Source organism: Paramormyrops kingsleyae, chromosome 7 (assembly GCF_048594095.1).
Source record: "Paramormyrops kingsleyae isolate MSU_618 chromosome 7, PKINGS_0.4, whole genome shotgun sequence".
Taxonomy (NCBI): domain Eukaryota; kingdom Metazoa; phylum Chordata; class Actinopteri; order Osteoglossiformes; family Mormyridae; genus Paramormyrops; species Paramormyrops kingsleyae.
The window spans coordinates 18,221,746-18,240,783 of NC_132803.1; the positions used below are offsets into that span (position 1 = coordinate 18,221,746).

Consider the following 19,038-nt stretch of genomic DNA (forward strand, 5'->3'; position numbering starts at 1 on the left):
TGTAGCCTTCTGACTGACAAGTGGGACGTATTTAAAGCCGCGGCTTATTTTTTTTTCTGGAAAAAAATAATGAACAATTGATCTGCCTTCGTCCACGAATTTCGCCGAAAACACTGACGCCAGTGGTCTGTCATCCTTCACGAACTAAATGTTTGTATTTTAAAACGAAGTCAGCCTTGAATAGACGCCATTTTCGCCCTTCTCTCTTGGAGGCTTGCTCCGTTTGACACACGCATCTTCGGGGGGGTGTAGTCGGGGTGTCATTTCGCTTGCTGACCATGTCCATGTAGACTGATGGCAGCTTTATAAGAACCACAACAACAGCATCGAGGAGCAGAGGAAGTCGGAGGTCGCCACGCCACACACCATGGGTTAGTATCGATAATGGGCATTTTTCACGCTTTGGGAGACTGTTCCAGAACATGCGGTCCTGTGTAAGTGGAAATGAATGCTGGTTTTAGAGTATTTGGTTAGTAGCTAACCGGTTAGTTAAACCTGCCGAGGTGATGTCTACACGCTAACTTTTCCTTTAGCTCTAATAGTGAAGAATCGAGTCGAGCTGAGTCTTGTTTTTGACATTTTAAAAGATAATTTATTTACCTGAGTGGAAACAACTGATGCATGGACTAAGGTGGCTGTGTTGTAGCGGTCAGATTTAGCGTAAGTTTATTTTGTAACGAGCGATATGATGACTTTCAGTTTTGACGTCTATTACGTTTTGATGATCGTAGGCGTTTTTAAAGTTTAAAATGAGAAGTTTATTCTCCGTTCCGTATGTACAACATTGTCACTCGGTGACTAGATTTATTTACTTTAAGATGCCAACGGGGGCGGGGGGGTCTCAACGGAGGGCATAAGCTTTGAATAAAAACGTAATAGCGGACATAGCTTACTATAAGGATTTCTCGTTATATATGGATGCAGTTTTAGTGCCTTTAAAAAACGTAGGTTGATAAAGTCGTTTTAATGACCTCTTAAATACGGTATAAATCTTGTATAGGGTATTAATCGTATATTATTTGCTTGTTCCGACAACCTGTAACCCTAAAATTGTACATAGTGTAGCAACTCTGGTATATTGTTGAGCGCGATCAAATGCCGGTTGTTATAAATAAAGAGGTGCCTTCTGAACTGATAATATAACTTCTGAACTGACGGATTTAAATTTTAAGTATACTGTACTCAGGCGGTAGTGAGAAACGGTATGAAATTTGAAAATGTTTCTGCATATGGCTGTTCTTAGTGCATTGTAGTCCGTCTGTTTTAGTCATGAACAGAAATGTTCTAGCTTAAATCTTTATATCAAAATGCCGGCTAATTTTTAAAATATAGTTTTAAATTAGCTTGCTTTCTGTGTCCTCTAGTAGAGGGTTATCAAAACGTTCCTGGAGAAGCATGCCTACGCACTTAGCATACTTATTGAGGTTTGAAAGCATTGGTGTCATGTCTTTAAGAAGTACTACATTTTATAGCTAAAATGAACATCTTTGCGTTTATGTTTAAATACAATTAACAGGTAATTGGACAAGAGGAGGAAGGTTGGTCCCCCTGCTGGTGCATAGTGCCCTGACAGTTACCATAGAATGCCAGCCATAGAGGGGACCCAATTCAGAAAACAAGTTTTGTAGTTTAAGCTTACGGGAATCTTGTAGTTTAAGTTTACTGGTATCTTAATTCCAATTGCATGTCCCATGGGAGGTCAAAATCCAATCTGGTAAGGCTGCAGCATCTCCTTGCTTTTGCTGCAGTATACCACTCGGTTATTTCATTAAAGTTGTTTAGAGTTTTAGTTGGTATCTGAGGGGTAACTCAAAATCTGAAAGATTCTCCGGCTGCTGAGGAGCCGATGCTCACTCTCTTGGTGTAAAATGAGAGGCCAAAAACCATATAGTATGGATTTTTGTGGGCAATAAAGTCTCATATCTTAATTGTTATATGACTTATTTGAATGTGAAATTAATCAGACATTCCAGAGGTAAATGTGTATCTTGAGGCTTAAAGCTGATTTCACAGGATCTCACCACTCATTTGCAATAGCTTGCACGTTGCAATACCTAAATGACATCCACCGTATTGCTGGCAAGAAGGTGTGAGGTTCAGAATTGCATTGTTGTTCTTTAATTGAAATGTAAATTCTCACAATGCGTTGTTCTTACTAGACTTCACATTCAATTATCTCAAGGATCATTTGAGGAGTTCAGGGGCACAATCAAAGGTTTATATCTGCCACTAGCGATGGGTACCGATTATTCGATTAGGATGATTCAACGTACTTTTTTACATCAGCGACTTTTGTCATTAATTTACTTACATAATGACTGTCATTTGTTCCAGGAGATTATCAATAGTATAGGTATTGCCCAGTCTGGAGCCGGTACTGGTTCTCGATACCCATCCCTGTCTGCCGCTCTTTAAACACACTATTATTGTTACGTATCATCAGCACACTGTGGGCACACTCCAACTAACTATATAAATACACCCATGGGGGATAAACTCCCACTGATGTTCATCCATAAACCCAGTTTCAGTAACTGCTTATGCGTTTTAGGCCAGTTATTGAGAGCCTGTCACTGAATGGAAGTACTTCAGCCATGGTACACCCCAGCTGTGGAGCCTGGGCAATAATATCCTCAAGACTAATACTGGGAATATTTACATCTGCCAAAATTATATATACATATATAAAATGTATTCATTTTTCAAAAAAGTTCTGAATAATCTATTCATCAAATAGCTGTAATCAAAAATTGGAAGAAATTTATTTAGCTTATCTAGTGTCAGTAGTCCATGAATACATCCTGGTTATGTCAGCTATTACCTGGAATCCAGCATAAATTTTTGTTGTACTGCTAACAATACTAGCAAAAAAATTTGGGCCAGAATAAGCAGAAGTTAATTTAGTATTATTTTGACTTGTATTCTCTGTGTTGAATTAATGTAATTTCTTTTTGATTTGTATGGAGAATTGTTTATGGTGCCTTTTAGTTGTTTTATGTAGTGTTTGACTGCAGCACTATCTAAAGGGCAGCTTTATGGTCAGGTTCAAATACAAATGCTGTATTTTAAATTGGTTTTAATTGCTTAGTTACTCAATTGAATGTGACCTCCATTGTTCTCTTGCTGGTTGCTGGGAGATAAAGAATTTGATACCAGGTCTTATCACTTACCACTTTTAGGTACACCATGGACATAAACAGTTCAGTTCATTCATGCTTACCTAGGCTTGTTTATCTTATGTTGTTTACTGACACTCTCTGTATATGAGTGACATTGTATAAAAGAAGTGATCTAATGTTTTGAGTCTACAGCTATAATTCTGCTTCCTTACCATGTAATATCCCCCATAAATCTTCTTGAACCCTTGGTATTTCTTGTGATTATTGGATTTTTGTATTGGATTGTTAACTTCAGATTCACTTTTATTTCTAGATAGATTATTGCATTCATGGCATCTCTTGGTTTCACAAGTTGTAGGTTTCATAAGTCAATGAAGGTGATCTGTTCCCTGAATTACAACAGGCAGGTTGTTCAGAAAAAGCAAGAAAAGAGTTTTAACGTAGTATAAGGCACGTTGATTTTATATTTGCTCACACAAATAAGTGAAATGCTAATTAAGAGCATATGCCCTTTAATTTTGGCAGGGACAAGAGAAGAGAAAAGATGAAAAGGTAGAAGTGCTGCTTTGGCAGCTGTTCACGTTTGAATATTGTGAAATTCTTTGTGTATACACATACCTATTATAACTTTCATTACTAATTATGTTTTATCCTGAACCACAGACATTATAGTTTTAAATTTATGTCTTAAACTAGATACTCAACAAAGGCACAGTGCAGCCAAAATCAAGATTTATTTCCTGTCTTTGTATCTTGCCTTTATATATTTAGTTAAACATATAGTATTAAAGATCTGTTCAGCAAGTTCTGCCTTTTTTGAGGTTATTTTCTGACACCTGATTTCAACAGACCCATAATAATAATTTAGAAATTTTTCTGTCTTCAATTAAAATTGCTACATGATCTGCAGTCCTCTAAAGCTATCTTTCAGGTATGGAATAGTACCTTGTGCCAGTTAAACAGATTAGTGTCTTTGAAGAATGTGTGCTAAGCGTCTTCAGAGTCTGAATTTTGGGCCTGATATACATGCAAGATAAATTATTATGGGCTCCAGAATGGCATAGCTGTTAGAAATGTCATGTCACACCTCAGAGTTGAATCCAGCACCTCCTGTGTTTGTCATATTTCTGTGATCTCCTAGTGTTACTGAGCATTTCCTTTGGTCATCCCCAACTTGGTCCCACAATCCAGAAGCATGCTTTTCAGGAGTAGTGGCCTTTTCAAAATTTGCCCTTTGGTTTGTATGATGACGGCTGCAGGAAGGCAAACCATGGGCCATTTTTTAAATTATAATCTGCAAACCGCAGCTTTAAAATGAACGACTTCCTGAAATGTTGCCAGGGTGAAACTTGCCCAGAACTGATTCAGGATGTACACACTCAAAAGGAACATTATGTACTGTAATGTAGGCATGAGCCTGAATGATCAAACCCAGAGAGGGTGCATAATGCTGCTGAGGAAGTGTGGAATGTGATTCACAAGTTGAACCTTTTTCTAAACCTGTCTGCTAGTATCTATTGTCTGTGAAGATTGAATCATTTGTATCCTGTCATGCCCTGGGATCAGAAACCAAAATATTGAGCCATGGATATGTCAACGATTTTAAAAAACCCATTAAACCAGTCATTTTTCATAACAAACAGTATAGTAACAGGAAACCCCCATCATGCTGTAGATAAGAGTTGGCTGATTATTAAACCATGCCAACACGAAGTAACATGCTCCTGGCTAGCAGATGTAACTGTACTCAAAAACAAATATAAAATATTTACACCAAAAAAGACAGATATATAGGGCTTTTATATATAAAAAAATAGGGTGGTAATGGTAGCAGAATAATTTGCACATTAAAGTATTTTTAGTCATGTTGTGCAGTCATTGTACATAATCTTTTATGGAATCAGTTTACATTGAACTTTGCAACATTGCACACATTTGCATTGCCTCTAGGGCTAATTTAATGGTTGCTTGCGTGGAGGTCAGTAGTGGAATGCTGATGTAATTTCCATTTAATTACTATGAGCAATATGAATTTCAATCCATATCAATTGGTCTGGCACATTGATTATCTTGCTAAAGCATTCATATAGCCCCTAACCTTTCAAAAAATGTATCTTACAAAGGCTTATAAACTTTCTATATATTTTCACATACAAGCAAATCATTGATTTAAATGATTTTGCCTCTCATCTGTGGCTGTTAGGCATGTAAAGATGCATCATAATGAAATGGTTATTAAGGTGACGATTCGATGCATTGATTTGTGACATAATCAATATTTGTATGTAAAAAGAAGATACTTATCCCCAGACTGCATGTTTTCTTGTTCATGTGCAGGTAGACGCACAAAAATGTAGCAGTGCTGGCCTGCAAATTTCTGAAATGTAGGATGGCAGGGGAAGGTTCATTAGCATTTATAAAGGAAACTCTATCTGATGGTCTTTGTTCAAGTGATGATCTTTGTGCTACGACACTTTTAGGATACTCGCCCTTGTTTTGTATAGCAAAGCACACTCTAATGGTTAAGACAGTCAAGGACATAAGAAATTTACAAACGAGAGGAGGCCATTCAGCCCATCAAGCTCGTTTGGGGAATACTCAACTAATAGCTTAAAGTTGTTAAAATCTTATTTAGCTCTGATTTAAAGGAACCCAAGGTTTTAGCTTGCACTACTCTAACAGGAAGGCTATTTCATATAATTACACACTGTGTAAAGCAGGGATGCCCAACTCCAGTCCTGGAGGGCCGGAGCCCTGTGTAGCTTAGTTCTTTCCCTGTTCCACCATAAATGATTCAACTCAAGAGTTGTGTGGTAATTAGCACAAGGAGTTGAATCAGGTGTGTTAAATGAGGGGAAACCCAAAAATGTGCAGGGCTCTGGCCCTCCAGGACTGGAGTTGGGCACCCCTGGTGTAAAGAAATGCTGTCTCAAATCCAGTTTAAAATGTTCCTCCACTAATTTCCACCTATGGCCACAAGTTCTTGTATTTGAACAAATATTGGAGTAACCATTTGGTTGAACATCATCCAGATCTGTTAGAATCTTATATACCTGGATGTGGCTTAGAGATGTAACCCAACATCCTATTGGCCTTTTTAATTGCTTCCCCACACTAGAGAGAGCGGGACATGGAAGCATCAACATATACACCAAGATCTTTCTCATAATCACCTTTATTTCAGTGGAACCCATAAAATATCTGTACCAGGGTTGGTTCCTGTGCTGCTAGTTCACCTTGGTATCGTCTGCAAGTTTTACCAGTTTACTGTATATATTGTTGTCAATATCATTAACGTAATTTAAGAATAACAGTGCACCCTGCGGTACCCCACTATGAACGCAGGCCCACTGTGATATTGTGCCTCTAACTACCTGCTGCTTCCTGTTACCTACATGCTTTAATTTTACATTTATGTAATTTTTACCAGAACAGTTCACCAATATTAATAAAGTGTGGAGCAGCTTTGACATAAATAAGGAAGCTTCATCAAAGTGTGCAAATTCCAAAACATCTTTCATCAATCACTTTTTACGCAATTTATTTACTCTGAATTCGCATGGAATATTAATGATTTGCACTTGTGACAGGGTTTCCATGCGAAGGGGGTTGTGACAGTCCGATATTAAACCGACTTCTGCAATGCTGTACATTCTGACATGTCAAATACTGCTCGCGTACGTACTTCCGCTCACACGAGGGCGTCAGTTGAACAGGCAGTCCTTCAATGCAGCCCGGGACACATTTGCGTTCACACTGCTATAAGAAGATGGCCATATGCGTCCCAGAGCACTTCCAAATGTGGTCTGAGTGACTCAATCTCAATGCGTTCCAATTAATTTTTAGTGCATTCACACCTGTAATTAGCGCTGTCCGATTGTGAATGGATCACCCAGGACGCATGTTAATACCAGGTGTGAACAGGACCACAGATGAAACCAATCAGACAAATTAAGACCTTGTTCCTTTTATCGTCAATATGCAGGTTACTGAGGCCAATTCACTGCGCATGCAGAGCGTGCGGACGAAACATGAGGCTAAAGCAGTGAAGTAGTCATATACAGTAGCTGACAAAATCATTTTTTCATATGAATCTTTATTTTTAGTTATTTTTTACTTATGTTTAATAATGAAAATGATAAATTATGCATGTTTTTGCTTATTTTAAAAAAATCTTTATTGGCCTATTTTAAATGATGAAATCATTCTTATGTTGCACCCTTTGGCAATATAACTATTGCATGTGTGCACATCATGATGTCACAATGTACATCGTGCAGCCCTAGTATAGCACAAAAAAATCACATTTAAGTGTGGACTGTGGAGTTCCTCTTTAAAGTGTTATGTCATCTGTAAAATTGTTTTTTCCAGACCTGTCAAATTAAAGGCTGCTGATCAAGTAATTTAGCCTGAAAATAAGTTGATTTAAACAGGCTGCCGATCGATCAGATTGTCTCTAATCAGAACATTAGAATATTACATTAATCGAATTGTGACGGAAATGAAAGAATTTCGATGCATCAAATTATTCCCTTAATAATTGTAATTGAATCAAATTGCCTTGGGGCCAATGAATTGCAACACTAATGGCTGTGCATATGAACATAGTGGACTAAGAAGGAAACAATTTAGCAAGTTCTTTGGAGCGCAAATTCTGTGTCAGCCCAGCTCTTACAAGGCAATATCACAGGAATTGTCTTATTTGTCCTTCAACCTAACTATTATCCAAATTTCACACCTGTGACATTCTCTGACAATATAGCAACATTCTAAACCTATCCCAAATTTACCTGACAATAACAACGCACCCACACCCTGTGGAAATCTGCTTGCAATCATGCCAGTCGTAACCACTGTCTGCTTGACGTGCACTTGATGCCATAGACTCCAGGTATTCTCATGAATACCTTCAAGTCGGCGAGCTAGGATATTGGGGCAATGGCGGTGCGTACTGCTATGTTTGCTGGTCCCTGACTGGATGCAGAGTTGGTGTGTTGACTGTAAATAGTATAGCTCTCTGCAGGACCCAGGAAACACCACTGAATTGGCGAAGCTGAATGCATGCAGAGAAAGGAACCACTCAGAGATGATTGGGGTGGTGATGGGGGACCGAAACAGAGGAAGCATATGAGATTATGTGCTGTCAGCAAAGTACTCCACAGGAGAGGTCTAACTACCAATAGTGTGGCATTCACAAAATTGACAGGTACTCCAAATAGCCTCTCGTCCTCCAGCTAGAGGGTTTGTTTATGCGGTTGGATTTGAATGCGGAGTGTTTTCCAAAGCTTGCCTGCTTTATTTATTTATTTAATTTTCTGATGTGCCAGTTACTTTTTTTTAAACATTTTTTTTTTTACGTAGCTCAGAAGGGTAATGTCAGACACTGTTCTAAATGCTCTTGCCATGCTGTTTCCGATTAGAAATATAGATGCATATTGTCTTCATTTAATAATAATTTGTTTCTCATATAAACAAAACATTTGTGTGGGTCTTTGGGTTACTTTGTTGGCAAGTTCAACGTGTTTTATCTTACGCATTTAAAATGTTTTCCAACAACCAGCCATGAAAGTAGCTAAAGAAAGCCGAAAAAGTCAGACTCAAACTAGCGCCTTCTCTAAACTTAGCTTCATGTCGTTCCACTAATGCAGTTCATCTTTAACTAATCATGGGTCATACAAGACAGACTTGCATAGTTTCACCTAGTGCACACACTCGAGAAATTTTCAGAAGCCCGAATGAATGGATGAACGATAGATCGATCGATAGATCGAGTCAGAAAACGTGTAAAACGAGAGTGGTGGTTTTTTTTCTGCCGCAGAACAAACGCTGCTGATGGAGCTGTATGAAAACTACAAAGATATAATCGCTAAAAAGGCAATAATGTGGCCATAAATAAAGCCAGGGAGTTGGCTTGGCAAAGTATTGCAGACAGACTAAATGCATAAGTTATGTAAATGTTACAAATGCCAAGTACAGTGGCATGGTGGTACAATGGTTTATGCTGTTGCCTTACATCGTGAAAGTTCCTGGTTTGATCCCCATAGCCAACGGGGAACCTAGGTTAAGTTCATGTGCCATTCTTACTGTATAATGTTATTCTGTATTATTTGATCTCCGTAAAATACTTTCAGTCGCATCCGTGTGAAATATTCTGCACAAATAAACGTATCTTGACTTTGCTTTTTGCTAATAAACTTTCAAAGTAGACTGTGACTAAACAAAATATTAAAATATCTTCCTGTTTATATTAATGGATTTTTTTTTTTCAATTTCAGTCATTGCATTTCATGTTTGACCTTTGTAATATATGTACGCTTTTTAATTATTTTAGAATTAATTTGAATGCTGAGACATGATTTGTATAAGGTTTATTATATTTATTAAATGACATGAGTAGTGAGAGCGCAGAATTTTATCCAGCGGAACAATCTTTTCGGAATCTGTTCCCACATGTCAGACTTTCTTTGAGATAACGCTTAACTAAGCGAGACAGTTAGCCTGGTCCAGAGCAGACTTGTTCACTTGCCTAAGTTACCATGGTAGCTCAGCAGGGATTCATTTAAGATACGTTTATGGAACAGAACTCCCACATAAATAATACAGACTAGTCAAAATAAGTCAGACTTTCCCTTAATCCTGCTTTGTGGAACACCCCTTTGTTTTGCTAAAACACTATGGGGAATTTAGAGACCCCAGTTATCCTAATTGCATGCCTCTGGGAGCCAGCCTGCAAGACACAGAGAGACTGCCCACACATAATGCAGATAGGATGTGAACCCCCACCCCTGGAAATGTGAGGCACCATGGCACCACAAAACATCATTTCATTAATTGAAATGTTTGTAGTTGCATGTATTTATCTGTCACCAAAAATTTCAGTTGTAAAATTTCATGGGCTATAATACTAACGTGCTGTGCACTTTTTTTGTAAATTGTTGATGGAGTGGTTTTATTGTTGAATTTATTCAGTGTAAGCACAAGATTTTTTTGTTAAATTAACCAGTATCTGCTTGGCAACCTAAGAGGAAATATGGGAACAAAAAGTGTTTTTGTTTAGCTATAATGCTGTTGCTGCTTGCAAAATTTGCTTTGTTGGTTTTGCTTGAGCAAGTGAAAATGGAAATACTGCTACTCTGTGAAGACCTTCAGGTTAAAGTAGCAGTTATAGGATCATTTAAACGCAGTAAAATAATGAGGTACAAGAGCCATTATCTGTAAACACAAGCATAATTAAGTTATGTTTTAATACTTTAAACAATGAAAATTACACTTGTATACATGCATTGAGCAGTGTTAATTCATGTTCATTGTAGTATGAATTTAAAATATTTGTTACACAGTTAAACTGCCATTTAAAATGTAATAGTACATTGTGTTAGATGATGTAATTGTTTTTGTGATTCCTTATTTTACAGTTTGGTGCCATTAGTTCCATTAATTGGCTGAAAAAACTACACTTTTTCATTGACCTGAGTGCTTCCAGTTTGTTTTCTTTTACTGATGATCTGAAAGGTGGGCATCCAGCAGGTCTGGCCTCCATAGTTACATAGCAACCAAGTATTGCAGAGTAACCTTTTTGATTTCTTTTCTTTTAAGTCGAAGTAGGGGATTTGGGAACCGCAATTTCAGATGCTTGCTGCTGCTTGGCATTTTGTGCCTTGTGCTTCTCACTGTCGGCTGCGCTTTTTTTTTTTCCCCAAGGAGGGCATTGGTCAGGTCAGGCCAAAGTAAATCTTTCGGCTAGCATGATTCGGCAGGATGTTGATCTGAGACGATCGGAAATGCAGCTGCTGATGTTTGTTACAAAATTTTAAAACTATAATGCAAATAAATGATCAAAAATCTGTTCTCAAGGCTTTTTATCTTAATTAAAAATTATATAAATATCTGGCTTTGGAAAAATGGTTATAATGTAGTTTCTGGTCCTTGACAGATTCAGATGATCAAAATGGTCAAACCTGACCTATTTTAGACTCTACTCCCTATAAGATGGGCATGATCCACATGATGAATTTTATGATCGTGATTATTTTCTTGTGTACATAATACAGTGGATGTCTAACTTGTGTGCTTCCTACAGACCACAGTGACAAATGAAGTCAATAAAAATAATAAACACTCTATCTGATGATAAATAACAGTAAATAAATAACAGAAAGAGCGCAATAAACAAACTCTTTGCATTTAAATGTGCAGGAGGTAGAACCTGCAGAACTGTGCTAGAGCGTCAGCTGTAGCTGCTTTCAATGTGCAATTAGTTTTTGTTTTGCCTGTGGGTAAAAACTGTCCCTGAATTCTGTGCTGGTGTTGGCATACCTTTATAAATTGAGTTTAGTGGTAAACTACAATACTACTACAATACCTTCAGTGTCGTCAAACTATTCAGAAACTGGATTTTTGACTTGCTTTAACTAACCAAGTATATCTAAACTCCACCTTTAACCAGAACTCCATGGAACAACCAGAAAGAAAAAGGAAAAAAAATTGGCTCAACACATGTTCAGTCTCAGATTTTCTGCACTCATTTCTAAACCCAGACAGCTGCAGATAGTTTGGCTGCAGATCCCTAACATTAACATGCTCATTACATGCGCTTTTGTTCTGGTGTATGATTAAAATGTTTTTATGAGCTCGGGGAGGATTCACTGTAGTGTGTAAGGAATCATAGGGAATGTGCTGTAATGTTTATGGCCATAGAAACTTTAATATATTAATTTCACAGTAAAAAATTAAACGCACGCTGCTTATTTTTTTTATTTGTAAAGCCAAAAATCCTTAAAATATAGTTTTTTCTCTAATTTCAGAATTTAGTTCTAACATAGTCATTAAGCTCTCTTCCATATAAAAATTCTTATGTCTAATATAGCGTAATGTATATAAAGAGAACCATTTAATGTCTTATACATTTTGATTTATTATGTGTAGTGTGTTATTGTGATGATGTAATTTTATTTGTTTACAGGTACTGAGATGTTAAGGTTCAGTTCACTTTTAGCATTTTAAATATAGCTTTATATATAACCCTTCATTGCCTTAATAGGAGATATACCTTTGTAGCTTCCTGTTCTCCCTGTGACCTAACAAAGAATGAAATTCTCTCAGTTCATACCTATGACCATCTATATGTGAAGCGAATGATGTTGACAATCTAGTAAAAATGGTGCATGTCTAGGTATGGGATATATTAGACCAGGGGTGGCCAATCTTATCCGCAAAGGGCCGGTGTGTATGCGGGTTTTCGCTGCAACTCCCTAATTAGATTACTAATTAGAGGACTGATTGGCTGAAGAGTCCTCACACCTGGGTTTGAACAGCTGACCTACAGGTTATTCCAAAAACCTGCATACACACCGGCCCTTTGCGGATAAGATTGGCCACCGCTGTATTAGACAGTAAGCTAACATTTGACATGTTGAATCCAGAAGAATTGGGCAGGGATAGAGGTCTGAGTGACTTTGACAAAGGCCAAATCAATGGCAAGGCTCATGGGGTACTCGCAGTCAACCGTAGTGAGTACCTACTGATCATGGTTTTTCCCTCCTCAGACCACTAACTGCTACTAGGGTGTTTGGTGGCCAAGCCTCATTGATGCGAGATGTGAATGAATTTCTCCCGTGTGGTACAGCTCAACATCAGGGTTACTGTGACACAAACGGCAAATAATTTTGATGATCATCATTGCAGTAATCTGTCATGACACACAGGACATCGAGCACTGCTGCATATGAGGCTATATAGACACAGACCAGTCAGAGTGTCCATGCTGAGCCCTGTTCACCATCACGAGGACCTACAGTATGGCACACAAGCATCGGAACTGGACCTTGGAGCAATGGAAGAAGGTAGCCTGGTCTGAGGAATCCCATTTTCTGCTGCATCATGTGGGTGGGTGGGTTCGTGCTGAACCGACCCACAGTCCAACCCACAGCTATGTAGCCCCATAGGAAGCAGGACTCCATGCACTGTGTTGTACATGACACATTACTCCATCGTCAAAATGATCTGTCATTTGTGCCACAGTAGCCCTTCTGTTGGTTTGTACCACACAGGAGAGCCTTCATTCACATCTCGCATCGATGAGGCTTGGCCGCCCAACACCCTGGCAGTGGTTTGTGGTTTTTCATTCCTCTGACCGTTCTCTGTAGGTACTCATCACGACTGACCATAAGCACCCCACAAGCCTTGCCATTTTCAAGATGCTGTGACCCAGTTGTCTGACCATAATGATTTGGCCCTTGTCAAATTCACTTAGATCTTTATCCATGACCATTTCTTCTGTATTCAACATGTCGACCATGAGTACCGAATGTACCCCAGATCTTCACATGCACAGTTTTTTATGAACGTCAACCTTATTTGCTTCACGTGGGGGTGGTCATAATTTATTTGTTCTTTAGTAGATATTGTATATATTAGGGTAGACTGGAACGGGGCAGGGCCAGTCATTGAAATTTTGTATTTTGTCAATCATGGTGTAATTAAAAGATGTCTAACTTCTATAGGGAATGGACTTTCCCATAAAATGTTTTTTTATATATTGCAAAGCCCAATAACCTTAATCATGAATGTATTACTGCTTTTTCTGGATCTTGCCTTAGCCTGTAAAGTAGAAACAAGCCTTTTATTTGTTTGTTTTTATTTACACAATTTGCTGCTTCAGTTTTTTTTTTTCCCCCACGCACCATAGATAACTGGTGATACCATAATCAGTAACTACATTTCCAGGAAAAAAGCAAGAAGACAACTTAACTTTGGCAGTGCATTTGGAAAGGGGGAAATGCGCAAGCGTGACTGTTGACTAAAATGGTTAAAGGCAGTCTAAGAAAATTATATGCTGAGCTCTCTACCGCTGCTGTCTATTATATGTTGGAATGCCAGGGTTTTCAGGGAAACCACATAATTCATCTATGGGCAGTATCATCTTAGAATCATGATGGAGAACCAGGGAGGTGCCTTTACCACAGTGGATGTTGCACTGTCATTACTGCTGCGTTTTTGGATATCTCCGCTTAGGCCCAGTTATTCTGCTTTTTTTTTTCTATATGCAGAGTCATATGTTGTACAGAGCCTGACTGATCTGTACAAAATAAGAGTTACTGACATTTGATCACATGCATGTAGCGCAGGGGTCTCCAACTCCGGTCCTGGAGAGCTACTATCCAGTAGGTTTTCTGTCCCACTTGGCTTTGGTATTTACCTGAGAACAGGCGTGGCTCATCAGAAGCCAGGTAGGATAGAAAACCTACTGGATGGTAGCTCTCCAGGACCGGATTTGGAGACCCCTGATCTAGGATTTTTGATGGTAACATTTGTCAGTGGCAGCCCACCACTGCAAAAAAAAAAAAAAAGACATCTATCCAACCAAGCTTTCTGCATTGGAGTACACATTACTTTCTTGTAGGACAGTTTGAAATGTTGAATGAAATCCCGATTGTCTCTAAGGATACAAAACATAAAAATATTTCTCAGCTGTCTGTATTTTTATTTTTTATTTTTGGGGGGGGTGTGTGTTCTTATATGCACGTACTAACAGAAGTACTGCCAATGTAAATGAAATGTAAGTGTACAATTTACCAAACTGGTACTTCACATGTTCATTTCCAATATGGCTGCCAATGTATATGATGCCGATTACAGGAGCAGTATGTGGGGAAATCAGCTTATTACATGTAGTATGCAAAACATTTTAAAACAATGTCTCTAATATAAGGAAAACGTAGTACAGTGGCCACCAATGTGGTTGCTTCTCAGAAATGGAAGATCGGGTAAAGTCAATTTATTTTAAATGTCTCTTCATCACTGGAGTTCTCTCTCACATGGCAGGTTTGACCTCTTTAAATCTTCTCTTGTTGGTTTTGGTTTAAAGGGCATCTGTTTTAATTAGCATTGTTCCTTTATCTTCATTCTCAGTGAAAATTCTTAAATAGTTTTCATTGCAGCCATTGCAAAATCCTGGAGAATTAGCAAGGCACAATATCAAGTCACTTTACAGATTCTTGTTTGAAGACTCAATGAATTTCCAGTGCTATTTTTCTACTGATATTTTTATTTTGCTTTTAGCAGCATGCAGAGTGTGAGCTGAAGTTATTAACAGAAGTCTCACACACACGTAGTCTCTCGCATTTAGAGATGGGCTGATCCACGTTTTTTCAGTTGTGGTACAATTCCGATACACAACTGATGATACTGATACAGATTCCAATACAAAAGCTCGTTCTACTTCAGTATTTTAATATAATATATTATACACAGATCTATTATTCACATATTAATATTTTTAAACTAGTGAACACGAATGAAAAAAATGCATGCCAAAAATCTTTAATTAGGCTACCAGAAACATGCATAACGTACTGTTCTACCTCGTTTGTACATCTTGTTTTAAGCATTTTTGAGGCATTTTGCAGTTCAGTTTGAATATCTTCCAAGCAAGTATATGCTTTCTCCCACTGGCAACAGCGTGATTTACACTTTTATATCATCAGTCATTTGTGTAGCGAGTGTGCAAACACCCCAAGCTAGCGACTCCCAAATCATTCATTGCGTTTTTCATATTACTCATGTTGCCTTGCAGAAGTGCATGTGCTTTGTTTAGTGGGATTTTCCACTAAATGTTACTTCTACCTCTCAAAACTTTTTTTTTTTTTGTTTGGTCAGCGTGTGGCCTGTGTGCCTGTAATCAGAAGGTCGCTGGTTCAAACCCAGCCTCAGCACGTCTGCAGGTTCTTGAGCAAGGCCCTTAACCCCCAGCTCCCTGGGTGCCGCTACGGGTGGCTGCCCTTCGCGGACAACTTACTCTTCAAAAAAGAGCAAGTTGAGGGAGGCGTAAAGACAATTTCCCCAAGGGGATCAATAAAGTATCTATCTATTATTATTATTATTTATTTTATGAAAACTCCAAATCGCTGTGCTACTAGTTGTTTCAAGCATAAAGTATATTGATTGTCAACCTCTTATTTGATGCTATTACGCTTCTCCTCCTGCAGAGAGTATGCGCATGATGTTGAGAAAGATGATGAGAAAGAGCTGTTGTGCGATTGATTGTGCAAATAGATTTAACACAAAATAGGAGTTATCTATTTATTAATCTAAATAATTAAATATCGGACGTGGATCAGTCACGAATATCGGATTGGTGCATCTCCACAACCCAGAAACTGATCCTGTAAAATTAGTTCTATAAGTTTAGTTTAGTTTACTTTACTTTAGTACAGCACCAATGAAGATGTACATAAATACGACGTAAATAGGCAATCAATCAGTAAATAAACAAATAAATAAGTGACAGCTATATGGAACACTATGGGCCCTTTTCTGCTGTAGCAGGTTCTTTACTTTTGGTACTTCAAGAAAGTATCAAAACTTCAAAAGTACAGTATTTCAAGGTGTTGGTTTTCCACTGGTGTAGAACACTGGTATCAGTTTCTGACGAATCACATGACAGCATGAAGTGAGGTATTGTATACTGATTTAGAAAAATATGTATATGATATGTAAATAAGTATATCATATGGCTGGACAGTGGGCAAAATTAATATCAATATGGCATGATATTCCCTTTATAGATTATCTAATATATGTTTAATAATCACTTTAAAGTTTACCTCCACTGCTTTTGCATGAGAGCGTTCTCTGAGACCATTACAATCATTTTCATCCTTGCTGTATAAATCACTCCAAGATGGGTTTGTGAAAAATTTATGTTGAACTCTTTTTGCTTGATAAATACCCCTTTATTTTTTACAACAAAATCACATTGCTAGGGCATCACCCATATAGTGTGCTGCCCTAGTATATTGAACAAAACATTTTTTTAATTTCTTGGCATGCTATCCTGATCTTTTTCTTGTGACCAGTAGCCAGTACCACGAAGCAGGGTTACTGACTTATCGGGGTAACTTAAGGTTGGATTTAAGGTACCACAGTTTAAATGGACTTCATATTCGTTCACTTACATTTTGCCCAGACTACCTTAAATCCGACAAGTTACCCCGATAAGCCAGTAACCCCGCTCCGTAGTACAGGTCACAGATCACATATAATTAATTTATTTATTAATTTCATTTATCGTTGTTTCCAGAGTAACTTTTTTCAAGATTGCAGTTGTATTGTGTTTAGAGGCAGGCTATTTGGATAACCATAGTATATTATATCTTAGCATTAGGGCTGCACGGTTTATCGATTTCAAATCGAAATCGCTATTTTAAACAACGCGATTAGCAAGTCTCAAAAATCGCGATTCAGGATATACATTATACAGCACGTCGGACCCAGGGTTTCAAACTGCTGTGAGAATACTTTTACAAATTCATGCCATGCTCCCTGTGTGACAGTCATTCTCACTAATCACAAGCGCCGTGCTTCTCGCGTGCCAGTCATGCTCACCAATCAGAAGTGGCCCAAGAAGGCGTATAGGCCCACAAACAGCAAACACGTGAAACCCAAGGAAAATGTTACATTTGCGGTGCGGAAAAATACTGATTCCGCTACTGAGCTATATGTAAATTGCCTTCCTATTTCATGGTCCGAGATTGTTTCAGAAAGGTCCTATCATCAATAGAACCAGCAAGCTCCTTTTAAGCACCAGCTGCAATATACTTCAGCGTATCATACCTTTGGTTTTTGTCAGAGGTGTAAAGAGTACCTGAAAACCATACTTGAGTAAGAGTACAGATACCTTACTGTATAAATTACTCCATTACAAGTTACAAGTCACCAATTCCAATAAGACTTGAGTAAAAGTCGTAAAGTATCCAATTTTAAAAGAACTTAAGTATTTTACTCGTACTGAATGTAGGCTCAAAGAACACCAAGAAATGTGGAAAACAAGGAACTATTTATTTATGAGGCTTTATTTCCTAATATAGACATTAAATTGAACACCTCAATGTTTCAAAATGGCAGAAGAAGAAAATAGAACAAAAAGTCAGTCTCAGTCAAACTCAAATGTTCAAAAAAAAGGTAAAACAATAAAAAAACTAATAAAAAAACAAATTCAGAGCTGACTTTAATGGTGTCTTAAGGGCAATTCTTAAGGGCAATTCTTAAGGGTATTTCAAGCAAAAATGGAGCACTCCTAGTAATAAAATAATGACTTGAATTACACCATGATAATTATCAATATCGTTTGATATGATCATGATAAAAATATTTTTGCTATATCGCACAGCCTTAATGGATGCTACCACAGTGGCTTTGCTAACTAGCTAATAACTAGTAACCCATAGGAAGCAAGCTGAACAGTCGTTTGAGCAGACAGTAATATCTGATGACGCACAAAGTCTTTAAGTGTCAAGTCTTGTTAACTACATGGAAGCTATATTATCAGCAAGAAGGTCTTTACCTAGTTACCATAGTTTTGGTAGTGAGTCGGCTAGATAGTCAGCTAACTGATGGAAACGTTTAACCAGCAGCAAAACAACCACAAACAACCATGCGGGTCCCACAGTAAAATCTTTGTGCAGTAATTGACAGTCAATAGTGTGTCTAGCAGAAACATTAACAAACAAAATAATAAATAATAGATAGCACTGTTATTACACTGGGATACTAAAGATTTTTAACTTAATGACATAACAGGTACTACAACGATTCCGTTCTGCGAGTTCGCTTTGGCTTCCGCTTTAAGACGTGTTGGACAAGGGCGTGGCTTTCGCGGTACGAATGGGCCGGGTTGGATGTCCAACCCCGCCCTCCTGCAGGCTGCAGCCAGACATACTTGAAGAAATTAGCCGTGGTAGATAAAGATCCTGACTTGTCGCACGCAATCACAATGTAGCGAGTAACGGTAAGCGTCCGTTCAAATGTAGTGGAGTAAAGAGTACATATATTCAGTCACAAATGTAGTGGAGTAGAGAGTAAAAGTTGCTTATATTTTTGATACTCAGTACAAGTACAAAGTAGCCAAAAAAATACTTAA

General features: G+C 38.0%; 1 protein-coding gene across 2 annotated transcripts in view; it reads left to right on the forward strand.

Annotated features, from left to right (window-relative positions):
- The first annotated feature begins 231 nt into the window (after positions 1-231).
- Positions 232-19,038, forward strand: part of LOC111849945 (SET-binding protein-like) — a 56,076-nt gene continuing 37,269 nt past the window's right edge. The window contains exon 1 of one of the 2 annotated variants that reach the window (XM_023823296.2): positions 232-371. The gene's annotated coding sequence lies outside the window, so the exon portion shown is untranslated. The remainder of the gene's footprint in view (positions 372-19,038) is intronic. The other variant, XM_023823297.2, reaches the window with a different exon arrangement.